We start from the raw sequence: 9,620 nt of genomic DNA, 5'->3' as shown, positions 1-9,620 counted from the left end.
ACAAATAAATAAATAAGTAAGATATATAAGCCATCAGATAGATGTAAGTGCAGTGAAAAAGAAATAAAGCAGGGAGGGGAGAGGCATTGTTGCAGAAGGGAGCTGTAATTTTTAATACAGGTTATTCTGAGTTAGCCTAAAGGATCAAATGACATTCAGCAGAGATTCAAAGGAGGGAGGGAGGAGGTCACATGGGCAAGGGCGGGAGCTTTCTGGGCAGAAGCAACAGCCGTGCAGTGTTGTCAGGGGACTCATACTTGGCCCATTCCAGAAACAACATGGAGGCCAAAGTGGCTGGAGCACAGTCAGCAAGTGGCGTTGTAGGAGACGATACCACCTCGCTGTGCAGGACCCATGAGGGCCTTGCAGGTGAGAAATGGAAAGCTCCTGGAGGCCTCTGAGTAGCAGAGTGACCTATTCCAACTTTGGTTCATGTGGAGACTGGGCAGTAGGTGCAAGAACTAAAACAGAGACCAGAGTAAAGCAAAAATAAAATCCCGGGACCCCCAAAACTCATTACGCCACAAGGGAGACGGAGCCTGGGAACTGGATCCGGCAGCACTGCCATCCTCCCCCACCCATGAGTAGCTGTGAGATTTCACGACCCTTTGTCATGACTTTATGCACAGGCCAGGTTCCCACAACAATAAAGGTCCTTTTCCTCTCCAATGGCTTTCCTCACAGATGACTCACACAGAACTGCCTTGTTAGCCCTTAACCTTTCAGGATATACGGCCCCTATAAAACCAGCACATGGCAAATTATAACCTCAGAGCTACAACCTGAATAAATCCTCGATCCTGAGTTCTGTTAAGTACAAGCTTATCTCCACAGATGCACGCCAGGGACGGATGAGATCAGCGAGTCCTCTGCCTACTGTGAGAAGACTACCTAATTGATTTCTTTCCCTCTATTCCCGTTTGAACGTCCGCCTTATGGAAAACGTAGATTTACTGAGCACTAATTAGAGCCTCACCGGAATGTAACCATTTGCCTCACTGCCTACCGCTCCACATTCCTTCCTCTTTTCTGTGTGCCCTCTCCCTTAAATATCGTGCTTCCAAATCCTGCTGCTGAGAGCCCACAGATGCTTTGTGGTCTGTGCTTTTCCTGGGTCGGTCCTCAGACTTTGGCTTGATGAACCTGAGTGTGACTCTCGGTTTCAGTCACTTATTACTTATCACCAGTTTTCGTAACAATCCACAGGAGAGGTGACACTATTTGGGACTAGGGTGGTAGACACTGAGTTTGTGAGAAGGGGTCTGTGAACTAAAATAAAACCTCAAGCCCCACAGCTGACAATGGGTCCCCTCTTGGCCAAGGGTACCCCAGAAATACCACGAGTTGCTGGCCATGAGAAGGGAGGTCAGACCTACCTCATCATGCGGGACTTCTCTTCTTGGAGATATCCTTCCTTCTCTTCTTGGAGATATCCTTCCTTCTCTTCTTGGAGATATCTTTTGTAACTCATTACCAGGCCTGAGGCTATGCAAGGCAAAGCTAAAACCACACCTGCAGGTCCCCAATTTACTTAACAGATCACTTGAGTCTGAGTCTATGTCAGGTGACTTCTTTCTGATTAACAGACTTCCTCATCTTAACTTAAAACATTCCAAGCCTTTAGACAAAGCTTCATTCCTTTAACCAATTACAAATCAAATAATCTTTAAACCCACCTATAACCTGTAATCACAAGCCAGCTCCCCTTTGAGATGTCCCACCTTTTCGGGCCGAACCAATGTATGCCTTCCATGTATTGATTTATGATTTTGTGTGTAATTCCTGTCTCCCTGAAATGTATAAAACCAAACTGTAACCCAATCACAGGGAGACCACTTGCTCAAGGCCATGGTTGCACATATTTGGCTCAGAATAAGCCTCTTTAAATTATTTTACAGAGTTTGCGTTCTTTTCCATTGACAGGCCAAATTTGGATTATATTTTGAAGGTAGAACCAAGAGAGTAAATGGCAGAGCTAGGACTAGACCCCAGGTTTCCCGATGCTTAAGTGTTCTTTTTGGTATACCATGTTGCTGAATAATTTTTTACAGTTCAAGAGCGTATGCTTGAGAAATAATTTGATTTCTGAGTCACAATTAAGGATTAGAGTTGCATTTTTAGTATGCAAATGAGGCACAGCTCACAGTCACTATATCAAGAAAATGTTTGTAATTAGAATAGCCCATATTGTCAGGCCCTTTGACCCATCAGAAAAAACGAAATTTTAATTAGTTGAGCTTTTTGAGTTGTCGCATTGATCCTAGATTTAAAATATTAGTCTGAAAGTGCACTACAGTTGTTACAAACAAAAGTAGGTTCATGATAATAAAGATAAACCTGCATTAGCAATGAAAATCTGTCCATGTTAATCACCTGCGGAGTCCTAGGCTTATTTGAAAACATAGTTCTTTAAAAATGACACATCTTTCAGGTATCAAGCTTTAAACACTGCATATCATTTCTCCATGGATAAGTCAGATGCCAAATACATTGCTTCCCGTGTAAACATGACAATATTTACATACAGTATAATTCATGAAATTCATATCTTCACCCACTTCCTCTAATACATGAAGTTCAAACACCTGGCCTAGGCTCAGTGAGCAGTGTTGGGAAGAAGGGATGCAGGTGGGAAGCTCTGGCTGATGAATTTCACCAGCATGCATATCAGCTCATAATTGATTGCCAATAACTGTCCCTTCTTTCCCAACTTCACCAGCCCACAAGTTATTATCAATGCACATTCCATGAGATATAAATATATAATCAGTACATTTGTTTCACATAGGCACTAATTATAGTAGGAAAAATTATTAAACATGCAGAAAATTAGAATGAACAGTACAATGGGCTCTCAGCAGCAGGATTTGGAAGCACGATATTTAAGGGAGAGGGCACACAGAAAAGAGGAAGGAATGTGGAGCGGTAGGCAGTGAGGCAAATGGTTACATTCCGGTGAGGCTCTAATTAGTGCTCAGTAAATCTACGTTTTCCATAAGGCGGACGTTCAAACGGGAATAGAGGGAAAGAAATCAATTAGGTAGTCTTCTCACAGTAGACTGCCATATATACTCCATGTGTGTGTGTAACTATCTAGTTATACTGCTGGACCATTTTAAAGCATATTATTGACATCACATATCACTTTACCACTAAATACCTCAGCATACATTGGCAAAAAATAAGGATATTTTCATTTTTTTTACTGGTAACCACAATACCTGTATCATATCTAAGAAAACAAATAATAATTCCCTTATGGCACCAAATATACAATCTTTATAAAAATTTCCACAATTGTCCCTACATCTTTTTTTCAAAACTTAATCCAATCAAGGTTCATGGTTTATATTTGGTTATGCTCTTAAATTTCTTTTAATCTCAGACACGATTCTTGTTTTTTTCTGTGACATTGACTTGTTTTTAAGAGACCAGATTATTATATCGAGATTTGTCTGATTGTTTCTTCATGGTAACATTTAACTTGTTTCTCTTTTCCTTGTGTTTCCTATAAACTAGATGATAGCTCTAAAGCCCTAATTCGATTCAAGTTTAATGTTTTTAGCAATAATACTTCATAGGCAGTATTGTCATATCACATTTAAGAAGTGCATAATGTCAGGACGTTCCATTATTGGTGATGAGAAGTTTGAATAGTATATTCATTATCTCTTGTTGTATAACAAATTATGCAAAAACTTAAGCATCTTTAAACCACCATAATCATTTAGTATTTTTCATGATTTCTGGTGAGTCCTGAATTCAGACAAGGCATTAGGAGGAGCAGCTTATCTTTGCTTCTTTGATGTCTGGGACTTCAGCAAGAAAACTTGAGTGAAGTTTGGGGTCTGGAGTCACCTGAAGGCTCATTTGCTCACATGCCTGGTAGTTAGTAACAGCAGTTAACGTGGCCTCTCCATGTGGCCTAGGCTTCCTCACAACATGGTGACAGGGTTCTAAGGCAAGCATCCCAAGACAGAAAGAGAACCAGATGGAAACCATATTGTCTTTTATGAGCCAGCTTTCGAAGTCATGAAGCATCACTTTCTCTCCATTCTATAGGTTGAAGCAGTTATAAAGGTATACCCAGATTCAAAGAGAGGGAACAAAGATCCCACCTCTTGATGGAGGAGTGTTCATATCACATTGGAAAAGCATATGAGATGGGATATGGAATTCTCCCATCCATCCATCAATCTTTGGAAAATGCAATCTGCCCCAAGTAGTGACAGCCAGATCTCTTCATTTAAAGTTACCTCTGTCCCTAATGACTAGCAAGTAAAGGCAGGGTTTCCTACTAGCATTTCACCTAACAATTTTAGCATCCATTGATGATCCTTACCTAAATTAATTATTTCATTAAAAGTTACAAAAAAAGTGATTTTCTAATTCTACCATTTATTTGATATATTTAGCTGGCCTCCTCCTCTGGAGAAATGTTTCCATTATCAACTTGGCTTATTTGTTTATCCTGAAATATGATTCCTCCTGAAAAGGTAAGATAACTCTTTTACATTAATTACCAATGTTCAGAGAAAGAAGTTGATGTAGAAGAGTCCACCAATACTGGCAATTTGTTTGGATTTAGTCAATTAGTCATTGTTTATGTTTATGTTTAAGTTGTTCCTAATTTGTCCAGTGAGAATCAGGTTCTAGTAAGGAAAACAGAAACCATTCTAGGTATTTCAATGGGGGGAATTTAATACGAGGAATTAGATACGCGGGTGATGGAAGAGCAAAGAAGCCAGTCAAAGGATAGTGAAGTGATTAACTGGTTAGCAACAGCGAGAAACTGCTACCACAACTAAGCCTGAAGGGACTATGGGAGAAAGTGGTATTACCAGAAGCTATTTGCCAGATAAAGCTAGATCTATAGCTGAGGCTGCCCAGTGGGAACTGGAACAGCAAAAAGAGAATTGGTTGGCAGTAGTTAGAGAGACAGAGGAGATACCACCTGCTAAGGATACCAACCCAACGCAAAGCAAAAGGGAGAAATCCCTGGCTTCTCCCCCTCTCCTACATGCAATCTTCCACCAGTGCCTCCTATTGGCTGAACCCAGCCAGAAGCCATTTGGTAAGGAAGACTGGAAAACTAGTTCCCTGCAAATCAGAGCAAAGCAAATAGGTAGGTGACATACCGGTTCCTGCCCTACCTCCTTCCCTCCCATCCCTGGCCTGTTAGGAACTGGGCCACACAGCAGGAGGTGAGCTGCAGGCAAGCAAATGCAGCTTCATCTGTATTTATGGCTCCTCCCCATCACTCAGTATCACCACCTGAGCTCCGCCTCCTGCTCCAAGGACAGGCTCTGGATGGGGCTGCTGGTGAAGAACAGTTTCCATCTTCTCTAAGCCTGCTCCACAGTACAGAGCTTCTGTCCAGAGGACTGGCAGTAACCTGCCTCTGCCAAGGGGTATGACTTCAGTTGGATGAGATAATAGAGCAATTTATGCCCCAGGGCATTGATGAGAACAATAGAGCCATCATCTGGCAATTAGTGGAGGCTAACAGCTGGGTGTGATACCAATAGAGGCAGAAACGCCAGGAGCTTAATGGAAAGATCAGAGAGACAGTCAAAGAAATCCTGGCCAACACAGTCCCTGGTGGTAAGACTGTGTATGTGTCACCCTCTGAGGAGTGACATTAGAGGCTGCACACTGCCAGGGAAATGGTCTTCACTGAACTAGTCCAGCCAAGTCTCTGTAGCTGTTATGAATGTGTTCAAAAATCTAATGGAATCATGTTTAAAGAATTAAAGGAAGCCTAATTAGAATGTCTCATCAAATGGAGAAGAATATCAATACAGAGATACAAATTATAAGAAAGAACCAAATGAAAATTCTGGAGATAAAAAGCACAAAAAACGAAGAAAGAATCAGCAAACCTGAAGAGATAAATCAATAGAGATTATGCATTTGAAGAACAGAGAGAAAAGAGAATAGAAATAATAACGGGTAAAAATAAAGAAAAATGAGTAGAACCTCAGAGAAAAGTGGGACATCATTAAGTGAGCCAACGTATTTGTAATCCAAGTACCAAGAGAAAGGAGCACAAAAAAATTTTCAAAGAAATAATGGCTGAAACCTTCCCAAATCTGATGAACATTAATCCACATATCAAGAAGTTCAAAGAACTCCAAGTAGAACAAACACAAGACAATCCACTTCCAGACATATCATAATCACAATGATGAAAGACAAAGAAAAAAACTTTATGTCTCCATGAAAGGGGCGGCCTTGCAAAAATAACAGGCAAATACCTCATCCTACGATTTCCCCGGTAACAGTTAAAGATCAATCCTGTGAGTTCTCTAACAGGCAGTGTGTAGGAGTTCTGTTTTGCACAACTTCTGAAAAAGCTGAATGGATGGAAAAAAGATGTAAATCTCTTTCAAAATTGGTTTTTGAGAATCTGCTTTTACAGTGTTCCTGAGTAAACAGGTGAACGAGCTCCAACCTCAACCATATCTTAAGGACAGAGTCACATCTCCTGTGATAGTCCCTTCTCCAAGGAAAGGCAGGAAGCCAACTCTTGGACTTTGACATCCTTGCAGTTTTTGTTATCTACCTGGGGCCCCTTTTGTTATCAACTGACAAACATCACTATTTTTTTCTCTCTCTTTGTCCCCATAAATGCAGCAAGCCACTTGGCCTCGCTGCTGGCACCAGCTTTCTCTTTCTTTGGGATGCCATGCCGTCTCCCTGCTCTCTCCGCCCGCCCCCCTCCCTGCCCATTCTGTCTCTCTCTCATTCTCTCTGTCCTTCTAAAGGATAAAATAAACTTTTAAACTTATATATCTTAATTTCTGTGTGAGAAATCTTTCTCCACCTGCACCGTGAGCAACTACTAGCCTTTCCACCCTAACGCTCCCTAGTGACTATCCATGAAGTGATTGTTGCCATCTTCTCTTTCGGGAAAACTCTGCTTCAACAGCCCTCAGCTCCCCTCTAACCAAGGGCCTCCCTCAGTACCGACCACTGATGCAAGAAATCCAGTCTTATTCTTCCCGCAGCCTTTTATAACTGGGGTTCCTGTGCCCAACAGGTGGCCTTCTTGGTAGGTACTGGCAAGATGCTTAAGCCAGAGTCCATGGATCGGGTCCCTGTGTTGTACAGACCCCTGCCAGGCACTTGACCTGCCGAAGATGAGATGCTGTCCGTGTACTGGCTCTCTCCTGTCCTTTACACCATGTTATAGTGTCACCGTGACTGGGAACTTTAGGAAGCTTGGTGGCTGAACAGGTGTCAAACTGGTTTTTAGGATATCTGTCTCCCTATTTTTTGTACTCCCAAGATTTACCACTGCTTTTCTCACCTCCTGCCCTCACGTGGACTCAGTGAGAAGAACCAGGTGACTGCCATTATTATCTCGCTACAACAGATGAGAAGAGTGTGGTTCCAAGAGGTTAACAAACCGAAGCTGACACTGCTTGTCAGCAGCAAGTCCAGGATTTGAACTCCAGTCAGCGTTCTTACCCCCACGTCTATTAAACTGCTTCAAAAATTGGTGTTTTTTTACGTAGATGTACTAATAGGAGATTGTGGTAATGAAGCTTCATTTATAAAAATGAGCATGATTTCCAAACAGATTTTTATGTCAAGGTCCCCAAAATTCATTTCATGAAGCATTAGCATGTCCAGAGATATTAATATGTGTTCCTCAAAAACAGTTAAAGAAGTAATGGAGGCCAGCCGCGATGGCTCACGCCTGTAATCCTAGAACTCTGGGAGGCCGAGGCGGGTGGATCGCTCAAGGTCAGGAGTTCAAGACCAGCCTGAGCAAGAGCGAGACCCTGTGTCTACTAAAAAATAGAAATGATCTGGACAACTAAAAATATATATATAAATTAGCCGGGCATGGTGGCGCATGCCTGTAGTCCCAGCTACTTGGGAGGCTGAGGCAGAAGGATCGCTTGAGCCCAGGAGTTTGAGGTTGCTGTGAGCTAGGCTGAAGCCACGGCACTCTAGCCCGGGTAACAGAGCAAGACTCTGTCTCTAAATAAATAAATACATACATACATACACACATAAAGAAGTCATGGAAATAATGTGCTCCACTCTAGTCTGTCTCTGCTAGAGATTTATAAAATAAATGGGTTCAATGAAGGCCCTGAGAAGTCACGCAATAATAAAATCTACTTAACTGTACTTAACTGAGCATATCTCAAACTCCTTAAACCACAGAATCCTTTTTAAAACCATCTACTACATTGAGAGACACTAGCACTCAAGATATTCATTCTGGGAAATGCTGAGGTAGAGGTTTGCCAGCTTTATTTCAGCTCAAGTTGGCAAGGTTACAGCACTAATGCTTTGCTAGGAGTTACGTGCCCAGAGCAGCAAGTGAGGGAAGAGAGAAATGACAGGGTAAGGTGGGAAGCAAATATAAAGTGACGATGCACTTACACCGGCCGCTGCTTCACGAGGCACGAAGAGACACAGCTGATCACTCAGCCCCACAGGATGTCCTCAGACAGGCAGATTAGCAAACTGCCTTGGAACAGTCCCTCAGAAGGATGAAGAGCCAGGACTTTATTTGCTGGCTTCATCTCCTCTCTCTCTCTCACTGAGAAAAGGCCACAGGTAGGTAAACGCCCCCACACGTCTGGGTTATCAGCTGGCCCCTTCACACAGCTGCTGGGGAAGCCAAAGCCCATGCGTGTGGCCAGGTGCTTCATCTGAGTCTGGATGGAGGAGGAGCCAGAACCTCCCCAGAACCTCCCCATTGGGTCGGGTCTGGGAACGGGCGCTGCAGAAGTTGCCGCTATAGCAGGTGTCATTGAGGCCACAGCCTGGCACTCACCGGGGAGAAGACAGCCAGTGCTGGTGCCTGTGGCGGGGCCAGTCAGGGCTCTCCATGAGCAAATGGCCCAGGGTCTGAGATACACATGAGGCCAAAAGCATCTGAGTGGACACCTACACCGCAGGAAACGTACAAGAGGACAGAGCGTACTTAGGGGAGGTTCAAGGGGACAGAGTGTACTTGGAAGGGGTAAAGCAAGGGGTAAAGCAAGAAAGAGCTGGTGATCTCTCATGATCATTTTTAACTAGCCTGTGTTACCCGAAGAAAAAAATGTTTTCTGTACAAATAACCAACTTTTCCGAAAGACAGAACCCATCATATAAAGGAATGGATTGAAGATTTTATCACATAAGTATCTCAATAACCAACACAGACAGCAGGCTGGGGGAGGTCTGCATGCCCACGGGCAGCCCCACTCCTGCCCAGGGCCTACAGAGGAGGGGCCTCAGGCTCTGAGGGTCCAGTGGGGCCCTGGCTGGGGTGTTCCCCTGAGAAGAGGGAGAGCACAGAAAGGGCAAGGGACGGATCTAAGGGCAAAGGGCAAAGAGACACAAGACCACAACTTTCTTTCAAAATTTTAAAAGTATTTGTTAAAAAAAATAACTAAATAGAACAAGCCAGTCATTTTGCTTGAAAATGAAGTTCAAGTAACAGAAACTAATTCTTGTTTGAAACTTAATGTGTTCATTATTCTTTGAGGAATACAACTATATCAACTGCACACCTAAACTAATGTAACAAGTTCGTTATGTGCTAACAAAATAGAGACTGTTTGCCTCAGTATCCATTCTTATCAAAACGAAGCAAACTAACAAAATTG

This window comes from Propithecus coquereli, unplaced genomic scaffold (assembly GCF_000956105.1).
Source record: "Propithecus coquereli isolate 6110/MARCELLA unplaced genomic scaffold, Pcoq_1.0 Scaffold37, whole genome shotgun sequence".
NCBI classification, from domain to species: domain Eukaryota; kingdom Metazoa; phylum Chordata; class Mammalia; order Primates; family Indriidae; genus Propithecus; species Propithecus coquereli.
This window is presented reverse-complemented; position numbering follows the sequence as displayed.